The following is a 15627-nucleotide window of genomic DNA, read 5'->3' on the forward strand; positions in this document are numbered from 1 at the left end:
GTCCATAATGGAGCTGCCTTTAAGGGTAGTTTATCGGCCAAAAATCCCAGCATATGTAAAACCAGGTATTTAGTCTTAGTAATTAGCGATGACCAAGCCTTGAACCTTAGACAAGACTCAAAAGTTTGTCTATTTCTCCCTACCTTTTCCAACCATTAGAAGAGTCTCTCTCATGAAGTAACTGGCACTTTTTTCTTCCAGTCAGGAGGACAGCTGAAGCACCACAAGAAAAGTCATTCATGTAATATTTCAGCACTTCTGTAATGATATGTCCATTTAAGGCCACCATACCATAACCGGAGAGCTCCAGCACTGCCGGCTCTTAGAGTCTAAAGAGGTGGTTGCTTCCTTGAAGATCTTACAATCTAAATTCAGATCTGATTCATGGGTGAGTTTGATTAACAATGGAGGAGTCACAGAGAAAGGGCAAAGGTTGCAGTGAGAGAGATCATGTGGTAACGTGGGTGAGTTATGTACACATCTTGATGGTATGGAAGGCTCCGCCGTTTATTCTTCATTCTTAATACAATTTTACCTTTTGGGACATCTTCCAGTGGTCATTCTGATGTGGTAGCATTTTGCGCACACTTTGACTTCCCTTTGCACTGGTCCAAATGACGACACAAGGTGTAGGGCATCGGAGAATGGGTTCCTAAGTGCCCCCAAATGCATTTTCACTGGGCTCAATCTGCCACACGTTACAGCAGCTAGGGAGTTCTTGCTGCTGGGCTGCACGTGCTGATGTCTGGCTCACCCCTTTTAAACACAAATGCCCTTTGGAAAACTCTTTGAGATGTGGCAGTAGGTACAGTGTAGGGCACCTCTGACAGTCATGCAACGCAGGACACTGGAGCTCCTACTGGGAGTCTATGACAATTCTATCAGAAATCAGGATGGGATGGAAACAGGGACATCTGGCAGTTTCAGCGGAATGGCTCAACTGCAGATTCCCCTGTTGGTGAACTTGGCCAGCAAGCTACTCCAGCAGATGTTTTTCCTTAGGCATTGAGTGCTTTCTGGACGCATCTTTCCTATGCCTCTCAGGAGCAAATGCCAGCACAATGGAAATTCATATAAGCTCACTGACCAACATTAGGAAGTGTTGACCTGATCATGAGTTCCAGAATGTCAGCTAGGTTCTGTGGAAGAACAGAGGCTAATGGCTTTTCCTTCACTGGGGAGCAGAAACGAAAAAAATACAGACTATAAAGAGCATTCACATAATATTTATCAGCAGTTGTGAGGTGCAATATCTCTTATTTTTGTTTTCTAACTCCTATGATCTGAACATCATATTGACTTTGCACTATATAGTCTCAAGCAGGTAGATTAAATATGCAGGAAGAATATTATGCATTTTGAGTTGCGGGGAGAAGGAGAAAAAAAAAGAAAATAATTATTGTAACACCTTGGAGCACATTAATGAATACATTAATAATTGATCCACTGTTATGTTTTCTCCTAATAGTCATCAAAATCTTTATAAACCCGCAGTACAATACATAACATCTCATTACAACATTTGCTCAAAAAATCAATGCATATCTAAGTTATTTGTGTCAAAACTCATTTATTTCCACAATAACATGGACTGTCAAACCTTGACATCCTGTTAATAACATCCAGGACATTTGCATATTATTCAAATATTTCCTTTTATGAAAAGGGGGACTTTTACTTACACCATCCTACTTGCAGAGCTTCAGATATTTGCACATTAGCTCAGTGTGCACAGTTACAGAAGGGTTACCTGTGGCAACTAATTATGCTACACTTTATGCATATTAATGAGCCTTGTGAGCATCCATCCTTGCTCTATGGAGAGAGGGGATAAAAAAAATAACAGAGTAAGTGGGAGACCTGTGACAGGCAACATGCAGGCGAGTGGGAGATGCTATATTTTAATGTTCTCTCTTTGATGCCCACAGCCTTTTAGAGTAGACTATCCTGGGTCAGGGGAACCACTCAACCCTCCCTGCAGCTTTGAGGTCAGATTTGAAAAACCAGCTTTCCTTCTCTTCTTCTTCTCTCTCTCTCTCTCTCTCTCTCGTTAGCTCCTGCTAATACTTTAAGGTGACCAGACAGCAAGTGTGAAGAATCGGGATAGGGATGGGGGGTAATAGGCACCTATATAAGAAAAAGCCCCTGGACTGTCCCTATAAAATCGGGACATCTGGTCACTCTCTAAGACCTCCAGTTTTAGGATCCTATCTTTGCAAGGGGCTGAACATCCTCAACTCCTATTGAGAGCAGGACGTCAGAGGATCAGGCCGCCAGTGGTTTGTGGAGAGAGAGCTGACTGCCCTAAGCTAGAGACCATCTAGTGGGTCCTCTCACTCACAAAGATAAGAGTGACGTATTTTGTTTTTAATGAATATTTCTCCAGCGCATACTAGGTGGAATGGAGCAAGGCTGCTGTCGCACCACAAGGTGCCATAAGGCCAGCGAGAAATGTCCAGCCATAGGAATATGCAATATACGCAAATGGCATCCCTACCAAAACACTGATAGAAGGGCAGCATCTTTTGCATGGAAATGACTGAAGAGCAATAAAGTGTCTAATATGGCACGTACCAGGGTACAGTCTGCACACTGTATACCCAGAGACCTTTCAAAGGGCTGACCCATGGTGCATCAAAATCCCTTCAGATTGCAGGCATTGCTGAGCCACCCTTCCCAGCTGGGGAGTTCCTGAGCTTGTTTCTAGACTCTTGGTTGATACAATAGAGGATAGAAAAGAAAGATTTGATTTTATGCAGCAGCAGATGTCTCTTCAGCAGTAATCACAGTGTCAGATAGAGAAACTCTCAGGGGCTTGTGCAGATCTCTGATTAAGATTCAGTGATACCATTCCTGGATCCTAAAATGCAACAGTCATCAGAAACAAAAGAGAATGTATCATAATTAATGCAATCGAGAGAGCTCTTCTCTAATTTTTCCCCCCTCAGTATCAGCCACTTTACTTGGGCTAGATTCTGACTCAACATGTGTGCTCCTGCAAGGGAGTGAAAACCCCCTACCCCTTACAGCCATATATGGACAATGTACACATTAGTCCTAGTCATGTAAGAGTAGGCAGGTCTTTTTGTTGCTTACTCCCTCCACAGAGTGTAGCCCAAAGGGCCAGTTTGCCTTTGTTATATTTACTGCTTTGCATTATATTCGGCTTTACATTATATTCAGCAATAATACAAGAAACCCACAGGCCTGTATCCTGTAAGATGTTAGCTTCCGCAAGATAGCTGAAGGCTTGAAACCTATTAACTTTGCACAGATAAACTTTGCACAGATAAACAGCCTAACAGAAAACCCCAAGTATTTGGGGAACTGAAAATAGAGTTTAAGGGGAAGTTCTGACCACAGGTAAATAATTCAACCACAGAAGTGACCCTACAGTAATATCTAAAGGCCTGAACTTTTCTTGAACTGTGCTTGGTATTGTTCAACATCTTGGATAGGAAAAAGTTACATCCACTTGAGGAAGTAATATGTGGCAGGGATGTTTAGAATAATTGTTTTGTGCTATATTTCATGTTAACTCATCTACCATGAAAAGACACTGAGTAAGAACGAAAGACAAGTCAAGAGGTATAAGCATTTGTTTTCTTTCAAAGCATCTAAACTCTTAGTTGCTCGTGTAGGGTGTTTAAAAAAACACACATACACTAATACTTCACTAGAAAATCTGACAACCTGCTGTCTTATTAGCATAACTCTGACATGTCTGAGATCGCCAACCTAGCAGATTTGTTATGTTCATGTCTCACTCACTGTACTGATGATGATATGCTAGTAAATATAGCAATGCATCACAAGTTTCTGAACACAGAAGTCTTTCTGTGACATTTTCTGAATGAACTACGAAAATGGGAACCACTCCCAGTTACTTGTACATCTCAGCTATTACACGTAAGATGAGACGTCTATGTTGCTAGGCAAAAGTACATCTGGTTTAACTGAATGGTTCTAGGAGTCTCCATATTGTAAGGATGTCACTCAGACAAGCAGCACTATAGTTAGGTCTGTAGATCCCTAGAATAAAAACAGTCCATTGATAAGGTTTTCTTCCCCGAAGGTACTATAAAGTGAATTAATTCCATTCCCTATGTAGTTTCAAATAATCACTGCACAGGAATGTTGGAATTGCCACACTGGATCAGACCAGTGGTCCATGATTTCCACTATTTCCACTGTCTGTCTCTGACAATGGTCAAAACCAAATGTCCTAGGAGAAGATAATGGATAATTATGGAACAATTGATCTTTAGGGAAGATTAATTTTATGGGTAAAACGCTCATTTGGTGTACCAGGACCAGTGGAACTGGAGTCAGAGGGCCATGATTCCCTGGAGGGACTATTTTGGATTGGACACCAGCGGAACTGGGGACTGGGTGGAGTTAGAGTGGAAGTAACTCAGTCTCATGGACAGAGCTGTGCACAGGACTTGATAAAGTTCCACTTGTTCTACTCAACCCGCATTCAGCTTCACTCTTTGATAATTAAACCCCTGGGACTCAGCACACAGGGTTCAATTCCTGGCATTTCCATAGACTTCCTATGTGATCTTGGGAAAATTAAAGTGAGTCAATCTCTCTGAGCCCATCGGTAAAATAGGGACAATGAGATTTCCTTTCTCATACCATTTTTAGGAAAAGTCATGGACGGGTCACAAGGAATAAAAACAAATTCATGGCCCCGTGACCTGTCCATGACCTATACTATATACCCATGACTAACTCTTTGGTGTTCTGGGTGGCTCTGGGGGTGTAACTGCTGCTCTGGAGGGGAGGGCTCTAGGTGCCCACTGGTGCTTGGGGTGGGGGCATTGGGGTGCCCACTGGCACACCCGCTGGTGTTGGGGGCGGCGGCAGCCTGGGACCATGGCAGCCACTGCTGGTGGGGAGTGGGCCAGGACCGTTGCCATTGCGGCTGGCGGGGGATGGCCTGGGACCATGCTGGTGGAGGTGGGGGAAGGGGCTTGGGACTCCCACCGCTGTGGACGAGGGGTGGCCCAGGACCGCCACTGTTGAAGGGGAGGGCAGTGCAGCTGGCCCCGGGGTCAGTCACACCTGCCGGCTGCAGAAGTCATGGAGGTCTTGGCCCTCCGTGACAGATTTGCAGCCTTACTCATAGTTTATGTGTGGGCAGTGCCTAGCACAATGCAGCTTTGATCTCAGTTGGTCGCTTTACATGCTACTGTAATATACTGATAATATATAGTAAGAATAACAATTGGGGGATTATAACAATTATTCCCCCCCCCCCCTTGTTTCTCTTTTTCTGTCTCATTATTAATTGCAAGTTAGAACAGAAAGATCCCTTCATGGCCAGTGTTTCAATGGGCCGGGGCTTAAGACTGAAATATTGCCCTCAAAGTCATCCCCTCGTTTTATGAAATCTGCCAGAAAATAAGATCAGCAAATGAATCAGCATGTGAGTGAGTGTTTGGTTGTGATTACTAGGCAAACACTGTTGGGGCCATCTCTGGAATTTCAGATTTCGAGATGACTTGCAACCAAGGCTTTGGACCTTCTAAACAGAACCAAATTAGAAGCAAAAAAGAACATGAACCAAAATTCCCCTCCAAACCCTTTTGGTAGCACAATGTGCTAGCAGATTCTGACGCTTTCAAGTGTGGTGACTGGAAGCACCATCCCTTTCATGCTGTCAGTCCTTGCAAGGCTTTTGTAGGCCAATGTAAGTGGCGGCTGCATATTGGCCTGAGCACGGGTTGGCGCAGGGCATGATCCTCTGCACTGAGCACCTGTAAGTCTCAAGCTGTTTGTACGGGAACAAGCTTACGGGGTGTAGAAGGGACGTGGTCTGAAGCGAGTCTGGGGAGACATGGGCTGGAACAGGATCTTCATCATGCTGATTCATAGATTTTTAATTCCAGAAGGGACCACCAGACCATAGTATAACGCAGGCGATGGAGTTTCATCAGTTACCTTGGTATTGAGCCCAACTGAAATCAATAGGACTGAAACACACACCTAAAAGATAAACACATACTTAAGAGCTTTGCTGAATTGAGGCCTTTGACCTCCATCTTGGTGCTAGACAGGAGCACATTTTTGGCTACACAATAGCACTCTTATTCATACAAGACCAGCTTCCTTGGTCTACTCATCCCTTTTGACCTTGCATGTATCTATGAATCACTGCATAGGATCAAACCCTAAGTTTGAACTCTATCATTTTTGTTTCTTATTTGTGCTATGATAGTGTCTTCAGGCCCCAATCAGGATCGAGGGTGCATTGTGCTAGCAGCTGTCCCAACACAGACAAAAAGGATCCCTGCCAAGAAGAACTGACACTCTAACTAGACAAGACGCAACAGATATGCCATAAGAAATTTGAAAGTTTTGTGTTCCACAGGCCACTGAGTATCCCTGAGGTGACAATTTAGCTTCTAGAGTGCAGGCAACATCATTCTGAACCACTCATGTAAATTCTCGTCACACGGATGGCTATTTTGGAATACATGACCATGCTGCTCACAGAAGGGAAAAGTTGCATTATAGATGAAACCTCATTTGGATTTGCCTGAGTTAACTTTGATGCTGAAGCTAAGATGCCCCTTTGTTGTGGACATTGGTTTGGACAGTGGGTTAAGAAATACCCTCTCAGTAAGCCATGAGAAATCTAGTACAGTGGTAAGAACAGGAACTGAAAGATAGTACAGACTGGATGTTATGATCATAAGAGAGACCATTAGTGGCTGGGATACATAAAATAAAGTATCAGAGGGGTAGCCGTGTTAGTCTGAATCTGTAAAAAGCAACAGAGGTTCCTGTGGCACCTTTAAGACTAACAGAAGTATTGGGAGCATAAGCTTTCGTGGGTAAGAACCTCACTTCTTGTATCTGAAGGAGTGAGGTTCTTACCCATGAAAGCTTATGCTCCCAATACTTCTGTTAGTCTTAAAGGTGCCACAGGACCCTCTGTTGCTTTTCATAAAATAAAGTGTACATTTCATGGCACAAATTTCCTACTCTGCTTAGACTTGTGCTACCGTTGGGACATTGGTGCGATAGGCTTTATTGTGCCCTACAGTTTTAACGGAATTCGGGAGTGCTGGAAACAGCGTAACTGCAATACTGACAATTTAAGGGATTTTATTGCCTTTGGCAGCAATTCTTTCGTCATGTAAAACTGAGCTACTGTATCTTATAGGAAGGAGCTAAACAATGATGTATTCAGGCTGATGGGACTGGATTAACCCATTAATAAATAGGAGGTGAAGAGAGCAATCTTGTTGAATGTAATGTATGCTAATGATGTGACCTGGCTAATGGAGCCCTTTTCTATATTCTGTCATTGCACACATCAATTATGCAGCCTCAATTATCATCCTGTTTTTGTATCGGGTGGCTGAGAAATGAGAGGCTTAATAGAGATGTTTCACCCAGTAAAATGCCTGATTAGGTTATGAAAGCAGAAACTCAGGGGAAAAAACTTTGTTACATTATATCCTGATTTAATTAGCCAAAATATATTATTCTCCGTGAGGGTCTTTGAAGTCGTAGCAATATTGTTCTTGGCTCAGTTGCAGAGATGAGTAACTGTCTTAATACCTACAGCAACTACACTGACCTAGCACTTACATAGGGACAGAGCCTTAGCTAAGCATCTCGTATTGGGCCCAGATCATTGTTTGTTCACTGTGGCTAAGGTTTCTGTCTAAACAAAAGGGAGCAGAGTGACTTTGGAGAGGAAAGCTGTGTTACCAAAGCTACCCAGAAGAAAAACAACAGCAACTCCGTTAACTGTGATGATTCTGTGGCATGCCATCTTATTACACCGCGCTCCATAAGCTGCAATGTGCTTCGTAGGCAATTCTCACATGGACACATGGCCCCTCACTTTTTTACCTACAGGCCAGATCAAGTTTGAGCGTTGACCTTGGACTTGCGTGGCCCTGCCACAACTACAGGCATAGTATCACTGATGTCTGTCAGGCTCAGGCATCGTTGCCTCAGGGAAATACACAGGTTCGTGTGCTCTTGGCACAGATACAAGTGCTAGTCAAATCTGCGGGACATGAAGGGGAAGACCTTGGAGACAACCTGGCAAGTGATGAGGAGAAATAACCAGAGTGGGAAATGGAAAAAAGCCACATCTCTGCAGTAGCAGCACCATGCCAGGACTGGGAACTCCTGTGACTTTGGATTCAGTTAGTGCACTTTAGACAAAACCTGCAACATGGGACAAGAGAAGAAAAAGAGCAAGTGAAGAGCAGTGACAGTGGATCATTAACTGAAAGACGGGAGATATGGAGCCTGCAGACATTAATACATCATCTCTCGTCATCCGAGGGGCAGATCCACAGCTCATGTACATTGTCCTTACTCCACTGACGTACATTTACATTTACTTCATCGGCGCTAGGACAATTGACACCAGCTCAGGATCTCCTGGCCGGGAGATGGACTCTTAGTGATTTTAATATCCTGGTGGCAAGGAGTTATACAATAAGCCTCACATTTGTTTTTAAGGAAAAACCAACCAGCTGGATCCCTGGTAAAAACAATGGTTCTGATAGGCACTGTGTAGCACCAGTTTTCAATGGAATCACACTGCCCATAAAACTGGTATAAGGCAGGGGTGAATCAGGGCCAATGACTCTTTCTCCCTGGGTATTGGACTGCCCTGATGAGGAACGCTGTCATTTGCATTGAGAACATGATTGGAATGACAAATGCAAAGGGTCCTATATTTCTTTTTACTACTCCATTGCTAGCCAACCCATCTTCTGCAGTAAATAAATAACATAGGTTTTTAAAAATGCAGTCAAATCCTGCAATAAGGCGCCCCGCCATAATGCGAAATCGCATATAACGCGATCACAATTTGGCCCCCCTTTAAGACACACAGTAATACAGGACTGTATGTACTGTACCAGTGGTCCCCAACGCCATGATGGCTGCCGGGACATTGATGTGCCCCCGCCTAGTGCCAGGCAGGGGAGAGAAGTTGCAGCCCCACGCCTGCGGGGATAGCGAGCACCGGCACCTGCAGCCCTGGAGCTCTCTGTCCCCGACAGGCACGGGGCCGTGGTTCCTCTTGAAGCCGGAGAGAAGCCGTGGCCCCGCACCTGCCCGGGACAGAGAACAACAGGGCTGCCAGTGCTCACTGTCCTCGGCAGGCGCGGGGCCGCAGCTTCTCTCCCCTGCTGGGCACTAGGCACTAGGGGCACTAGGCGGCGCACATCAATGCACCGCCTTGGGGACCACTGATGGGCTTGAAACCCCGCTATATCGCGACCCCGCATTTAGCGCGATGTAATTTTTTGGACCCCAAACATCGCGGTATAGCGGGGTTTCACTGTAAAATAAAATAAACGAAGGGCCAAATTTCCAAAAGAGGACCCTGCTTTTGGATGCTTCAGTTTTTGGTGCCCATCTTGAGGCCCTTCTACGGGGCTGATTTTCACAAATGCTGAGCACATAACTGAAATCAGTAGGAGCTGCAGGTGTTCAGCATTTCTGAAAATCAGGACCTAAATGTCTCAGATTACATATCCCAAATCAATGGCCACTGATGTAAATTTTGACCTGAATTTTAAAATGTCATCCTCCATGGTAGCCAAATTATGTAGTAATAGATTTGATCCAAACGGATTTTCCATCCCACAAAAAATTAGAAATTTTGAAGAATAATTTCATCCTGAATGGGGGTGCAAAGCCACAATTTAATAAAACATTGTAAAAACTCCTTAAAAAAATTCAAAAATAATCAAAATACTCTCATCTGGGGATAATTGAAACATTTCATTTTGATAAATTAAAAAAGTAATGTTTTGATTTTTAAAATCATTTTTGATTTTTTTAACATGTAAAATAAAGTAAAAGAAATGTTGGTTTGAAACAAAAAAATTGAAACTTTCTGTTCCTAAAGTGTTGAAATGGGATCTTTCAACATTTTTGAAATGTTTTTCCAATTTTTTTCTAAACCAAATTTTGTCAAAGTCAATACAATTTCATAAAAACAATCTGTTTCAGTGAAATGGCATTTTCTGATGGAAAACTGCTTTGATACAAAATTTTCAATGAACTCTATGTATCAATATCATCTATAATTTGTTAACCAATAGAAGCAAAATACTACGGACTTACAATGATTGCTGTTAGCGAGTAGCATTACTTCCTAGCATTAGCCTCCTCCTTATTAGCTTACATTTCATCAACAGCTAACCCATCTTCAAAGTACTCTGTTATATCTCCTTATTGAATAAGTTTGTATGGTGGGTGGAGTAGCCCATCCCCTCATTATTTTGTCCATGAATTAGGCCTAATTTCTGACACATTAATTTTGGTCCATTGATTTGCTGTCCCACACTTCTCTTGTTTACCAAGAATGATTTTAACACAGTCCTTTTAACACAGGAGGCCCTTGTGTTTAGCTAATTCAGTTTTTCTGTCTCCTTTCTGCACCTTTTCCCATTAACATTTGTTGTTCTAGGTTATTGCGGCACTTTATGAACTTTCACTCACTTTTCACACTTGCACTCACAGTTAGGGTAAATTTGTGGGCCCAGTTATTACAAGAAGCCTCAAAGGTCTTTATGCACCGAACTCCTGTGACACACCTAAGGCTCTTTAAGGAGATGGGTCTTAAAATGTCTCTGAGCCTCAGTTGTTAACATGTTTCCAATATAGCTGACATTTCAAAATTTGAGGGGAAAAAAGAAAAATGTCAAAAAATTTGTTATGAAAAATATTCCTGTTTTTTTCCCTCAGCCATAGAACTGGTTGATTTTTTTTTAATATTAAAATTCTAAATTTTTGAATTTTTTAAAAATGGGATTTTTAATCATTAGCCTCCCTCTCCCTGATATTTTTTAACCAGCTTTAGTACAAATTTTATTTTTAATTTGTGTGCCTTTGTGATAGGGTGACCAGATGTCCTGATTTTATAGGGACAGTCCTGGCTTTTGGGTCTTTTTCTTGTATAGGCTCCTATTACCCCCCTACCCCTGTCCCAATTTTTCACATTTGCTGTCTGGTCACCCTAATTTGTGACCTAGTCAGGGGCCATGCTTTTGACTCAGATGCCCTATTATCTCTCTGTGTCCTTCCCTATTAACTTACAACACAATAGCAATCCTATCACTACTTGATTCTTCATGCAGCTCAAATACCAAATGACTGCTAAATCTGCAAATGTTTCCTGACCTCCTTTTCACTTCTATTCAATGGCCGAATGATCAGTTATACATGTAGCTGCAGTAGCTTTGAAAATACAACTACAGGGTAGACATTTCTTTGCCGTTTTCTCCCAGAACTGACCCTTCTCTTTTCCTCAGAAACCATCAGATATAGTTAAAGCTCATTTCAAACCATGAGAATAGATCGCAGCTCACATTAGAAGACGTTTGCTTTGTGCTATGATAGCTGTGTGCAATTTGGATTGCTCCTTTGTTACTTGTATTTCACCTTTGGGATAATTAGTTGCTTGTGACTGATGAAGATTCTCGATCGCATTTTGACCTGTGGAATGTCTGAAAAGTAGAGATTTGCCTTCAAGCTTCTGACAAGGAAGGTCTGATATTCATTTCTTCCAGCATGATATTATATTAGCAGCATTAAATGTTGATACTCTATAAGATGAAAGGCTCACTACTTCTTCATGGTCATCACTGAATGGTTTTATCCTATGGCCTTCAAGCATTTCCACCAGGGCTTTGACATCAGCATAATAATAAAATAAATAATTTCTATTTCTATAATGCTTTTCATCCAAGTATTGAGAAAAAAGTGCTTTATAATTATTAAAGAGACAAGGTGAGTGAGGTAATATCGTTTATTGCACCAACTTCTGTTGGTGAGATCGAAAAGCTTTCGAGCTACACACAGCTCTTCCTCAGGTCTGGGAAAGGTGAAGTGGCCTGTTAATATAGTTATAGAACAAAAAGGGGGTGAGGGTTAGAAGATTACACATTGTTGTAATAAGCCATAAATGCAGTGTCTTTATTAAGACTGTGATTTTTAGTGTCTAGCAAAGCTATGAATTTAAGCTTCCAGGCTCATCTTTTCAAAGTGTTGGGCAGGTTTCCTTTGTGGATGAGGACTGATATGTCAGCTATAGAGTGATGGCTTTGTGAAAGTATATTACCCACAGGTGATAGGGTATTTTTGTCTTTTATCATTTTCCTGTGTGAGTTCATTTGAGAACATAGTGATTGTCTGGTTTTACCCACATAGTTGTTATTGGGGCATTTACTGCCCTGAATGGGGTACACCACATGTTACGATAGGTATGTGTAGGACCAATGGAACTTGAAAGGTGTGTTGTAGGGTGGTGTTGATCAGTGTAGCAGTGGAGATATGTCTTCAGGTGGTGCATCCGCTTCTTCTGGCAGGGCCTGGTGCCCCTTTGAGTTGGTGTGTCCTGGTCTGTGGGCAACTTGCTTCATAAGATGAGCTTGTAGAGGTTGGGGGTTGTTTTAAGGCCAGAAGAGGGGCTTCAAGAAAGATATTTTTCAGGATATGGTCCCTGTTGAGAATGGGCTTTAGTTGTTCAATGATACCCCATATGGGTATCAGTGCGGGGCAGTAAGTGACATCGAGGGTTGTGCGGTCGGAGTGGGTTTTATTACTCTATTGAAGCAGGTTCTCTCAGGGTAGTTGGGTGGCCCCTAACACAGTAACATTGCATATTACAAACGGTAATTAATTTTACCTTGCACCCCTGTGAGTTAGTGAAAATTTCATTATACCCATTTGACAGATTTTGGAGAGCCTTGCTTAGTGAAACTCCTTTGTGACTGAAAGACAAATGGTTTCAAGCATAACCTGTCTCTCAAACTATTCTAGACATTTTTTTTTAATTGTCTGGTAATATGGTATTAATATGGTATGGTATTAATCAAATGATTAAGGCAGAGTTCTTTATGGCATTTCATTGGAGCTGGTTGGAAAACTCCCCCACCCCAAGGAAAATTTTGCGTTTTCTATTAAAAATCAAAATCCTAAATATTTCAGCCAAATTAATATTTAGATTCTGAAATGCTGCTGCCATGTCTCATGAGAAATGTGGTTCAGGCGCCTCGTATACCCATTCTCCTCTATAGGACAGGCTCCCTGGTTGGAGTACATTTCCCATGATGCACTATTGACTCCCCTTTTGCTGAGAGAAGGTGGTACATCAAGGTAGTTGCATGATTGCAATGCATCATGGGAGATGTAGTCTAACTAGCAAGCTTGGCACATAGAGCATATTGGGAACATGAAGAACCTGAACTACCACTCTTGTGCTGCTCCTTTTTGCATGGAAAGCACACATTTCATGAAAAATTTTGTTTAGTCAAAACTCTTTTTCAATGGTAAATATAAGGGCAGCCTTACACTTAATATCTACTTATTTTCATTTGCAGTTTCTTCCAACATTCGTCCAGTTGGATCCTCATTGAATAAAGAAGAACAGGAGTACTTGTGGCACCTTAGAGACTACCATCAACCTCATTGAATAGAAAACCTTCCTAATTCAAAGATGGCCATCAGGAATATGTGCATAACAGAGAATAGAGTGTATAGAAAACCCCCTTTAGCATCCAAAACAAAAATGTTATTAAGTGCTACAGCTCATGGCTTGCAGCAGCGCTAATATGATACTAATTATATCAAAATAGGATATTTAAAATTCAACCAATGTGCTTTATATTTAGCAGTTTGCACAAGAGGGGTTCTTGATAGTTTAACCAAATGTTTTTTGACAGAGTCTTTCACACATTCCTCCTAGGTGGTGCAACGAACAGTGCTGCTTTTTATCACTGTTGATTGGATGCTACCCAAGGCAGACATTCTGTCCAAGCTAGTCACAAAACAATCCATTCAACAAATTGGGAAATCTAAGTGCACCAGGCCACTAACAGATCCCACAGCAATTACTTCTGAGTGTGTATGCAAAAATGTTTGCCAGTGATGGAAAGCAAGTTGGAGATCATGTGGAACCCAGCCTTCATGAACAATGCTCGGGCTCAGACATTCTAATTTGTTCAGGTTGAAGGCTGATCTTGACAAACTGACCCAGCACTTATATGACAGTTGATGTCTCTGTGACAGAAGTATTTATTGCTCTCCATTAATCTATGGCCTGTGCTATGAAGAAAGTCAGACAAGATGATCATAATGGTCTCTGCTGGCCTTAGATTGTATTAATTGTATAACCCATGTTATCTCGTGGCAAGGATGTAGTATTGAAACTGGACTGTCCATTCATTATAGTGTTTATAAACTAACAGCAACCCAATGTTGCTTGATGCTTTGAATCATCCATCGCATCCTGAGGGCAAAGTTCTCCCTGGCCTTTTGGACTAAAGACTCTCGGTTACATCTGCACTCCTTTCTCACCTCTGGGCCTCACTGAACTCAGTGCGGAGTTCTGTGAGCAAAACACATGCCAGATAAAGAATAAGCCAGAGAGATCCTGACAGCATTGGTTACGTATGATGGACATTAGCTTATTGCAGGGGCCATCAACCTTTGGCACGTGGCTCGCCAGGATAAGCACCCTGGTGGGCCGGGCCGGTTTGTTTACCTGCCGTGTCCGCAGGTTCGGCCATTCGCGCTCCCACTGGCTGTGGTTCGCTGCTCCAGGCCAATGGGGGCGGCGGGAAGCAGTGGCAGGTGAACAAACCGGCCCGGCCCGCTAGGGTGCTTACCCTGGTGAGCCGCGTGCCAAAGGTTGCTGACCCCTAGCTTATTGACTCCATCCCCCATTGCCTCAGATCTTTCTAATGTGCTGCACTGACCTTGAGTAAAGTGTTTTCCCTATTGCACCTAAATAATGGCTGCTGCATTGCAGATGTATGAGACAGGAGTCTCAGTGAGGCGGGAGCAACCAGAGCCCCTGTGTATGGGGCAGTCATCGTTTGGGTGCAGATGCTGGTGAATTCTGACAAGTGCTGGTGGTCTTGACAGTATTCGTCAGAAATGCTAAAGAGTAGAGGCTCAGATTTAGTTCACTGGCCTATGGTGGCAGGATGTCTGTGTGACAGCTAAGTTATGAGTGTTCAACATGGTACTGATGACAACTCTGTTATATGAAGCGGAAAAGTGGCCGTTAAAAACAGCTGAGGAGAGGAAGCTAAACCGTTCTCAGTGTGAAAAGTTACGGTGTGTTCTTAACGTCTGTTGGTTTGATTTTGTCACAAACAACGAGACGCTTAATCCTGGCAAGTTGCAGTCTTGTGCCAGTGGAAAACAAGATGGCTGCAATGGTGGGGTCACGGACGTCCATTGTGTAAAAGGTGGTAAGCTTTTGCATAAGGTTCATAGAGCTGAGGTTGAAGGAAGCAGAGCACAAGGCTGACCATGAATGAGGTTGGCAGATGACATTTTGAGGGATTAAAGAAGCCTGCACCCTTCCATATTGATGCTTGTTGACGGAAGAAGACTTGTAAGGGACCGTTCAAGATGGTCACTACGGCTACATCAGAGCCATGTGAATCTGCTGCAGCTGGTGATTGCAAGAGAGAAGGGACCTGGCTAGTGCCGCAGGCAGTGCCAAGAGCCACAGAGGATGCATAGTGGCAGGGCTGTGCTGGTGAGAACAGGTCTAGCGAAGGTGCTCTCTCCCTCTGCTCCCCTGGTGCTCCTGGAGGATCACACATTTTACACCCT

The sequence above is a fragment of the Malaclemys terrapin genome, chromosome 10 (assembly GCF_027887155.1).
Source record: "Malaclemys terrapin pileata isolate rMalTer1 chromosome 10, rMalTer1.hap1, whole genome shotgun sequence".
Classification (NCBI taxonomy): Eukaryota; Metazoa; Chordata; order Testudines; family Emydidae; genus Malaclemys; species Malaclemys terrapin.